Here is a 2,005-nt window from a genome sequence, read left to right on the forward strand (position 1 = left end):
ATACTGCATTAAAAAAGTGGGAGATACAATAGAAAAGGTGGAATACAAAAAAGAAGACTGGAGACGACTGATGGTGATGGGGGGGTCTGCTCTGTTCCTAGCCGATACTGATAAAACCTATTCAGTGCCATAAGATAAGAAAAAAGTTCTCCAAAAGAATCTCAACATTCAAAGAAGCCAACGTTTATCCACTTGCTAACTGTCCTCTTGTTTTGGGAAGTCACAATCAGATAAGAGAGTAATAGTTTAAGACTGTGTGGGCCGCTCTCCACTATTTCCTGATCAGATAAGCAATTGTCACAAAGTAGGCCTCTCAGACCCAGCAGACCCTCTCTTTGTTCCTGGATCAGATAAGAGAAAGCCTCTTTATTAAGTGACAGAGCCCCTATTAAATGAAACATTAAAGCTCCTATATCGGTACACCTGGGCAACATGCTGCTTTTATCCCACAGAGGAAATAGAGCGGGACTGAGGGAGGAAGGGGGTAACAGAAAAGATATGCGATTGTGGGAAAGGGACATCAAATGGAGGGGGGAATGGCAGTCGAGAAAGAGAAATAGGTCTGAGAAGAGAGATTAATAAGACGGAGCAAATGTATGAAAATGTAAAGTGAGACAGACCAAGACGGAGGTATAGAGCAGGGTGCACAGCCGCTCTGAAGAGGGAATGGCATGAGAGGAAAGACAGAAAAGATAAATCAGGGAGAGTTAACAGGGGGGTGTTTGAATGGAGTAAGACAGGTAGTGTGTCACACTGCTTTGAGAAATAATCCACCTTTGCCACCAAAGAGCTGAATGAACAGGGGAATGTTCGGAGCAGCACAGAACAGTGTTCATCTGAAGATAACATCAGCACAGACAGAGAGACATCGTCTTACATCTAATACATCTGATAATGTGTTGGCTTGTGGGTGTATATTTGTCTGAGGGGGCATCTCCTCTCTTTCTCTGTGTGAGTATCTGTTTGCCAAAGGATGTTTATACCATATACTGAATAATTAAAATGGATATAGTCTAATTCACGTCACCCACAGGTTTCTGAAGAGCCATTGTGAAGCTCTGGCCATCACCATGTTGGTGGAATCCACAGGCTTCCCAAAATCCAAAAATAGGCAAAGACGTGGTGTGTGGGTGGAGCTGAGGCTGGCCAAGTGAAGCCTGGATACTGGAAACAGCTGCCTGTGGTGGCAACCACCACCACTCAATGCGGCCATGTCCTTAATTATGCATAACTCTAAGCCTTGATATAATTCAAGCGGGAGATTTATATAAAAGTGGCACATTTTGTTTATTCCATGTTGGGTTCTTTTGCCAGCCATGGAGGTTGCTGCTTGGTTTACACCGAGTAAATTTTTTTAATTAATTTGGCTTAAAGTAGTGTTTCTGCTTGGCTGAACCTATTGTAAAGGTTCTGTTCACCCAAATTATATATGTTTAATCCTTCATTACAACCTTTTCTTTCCTGATATAAATTTGGATTCCCTATCTGTAGATACCAAGCACCAGTCCAGTACTAGTGCGCTCTTTTCCCCAAATTTAAAATCTGTGTACCTAACCACTTTGAACTTATTATAACCGGATATGTCTAATGATCATATTTCATTTGACATGAAAGGTCGGTCTGAGCACGGCCTAAGTTGGTGGCCTGCTGTGAGTTAATGAGTGTACCTGACACTGAATTTTATGACATTGTCAAAGGAACTATATTTAATATGGATCGCCACGTCACGGCTGATACACAGTCGTAAGGTCAGTATCTAAAGATACCAATCCGGTGTATCAGATGAGTGCATCCCTAGTTTTATCTGCATGTTGGATAGAGCTCCGAAAACTTTATTGGACTAATGTAAATGTAAAGATTTCTGATACAGTTACTCTGGACTATTTAGAGGTCTTGCTGTCAACTGCTTTACGAAGTATTTCCAATGAAAGTCACGATTGGACGATGTGTTTCTTTGTAACTTGGGTGAACCGACCCTTTAACACGATTAAATAGTTTTTTTTTG

At 41.5% G+C, this 2,005-nt stretch overlaps 1 protein-coding gene across 1 annotated transcript in view; it reads left to right on the forward strand.

The window, feature by feature from the left end:
• The window catches only part of nbas (NBAS subunit of NRZ tethering complex), a 138,189-nt gene that overhangs the window by 126,301 nt on the left and 9,883 nt on the right, over window positions 1-2,005 (forward strand). The gene's annotated exons all lie outside the window — the stretch shown is intronic.

This window comes from Morone saxatilis, unplaced genomic scaffold (genome assembly GCF_004916995.1).
Source record: "Morone saxatilis isolate NCDOM2014 unplaced genomic scaffold, NCSU_SB_2.0 Contig7, whole genome shotgun sequence".
Classification (NCBI taxonomy): domain Eukaryota; kingdom Metazoa; phylum Chordata; class Actinopteri; family Moronidae; genus Morone; species Morone saxatilis.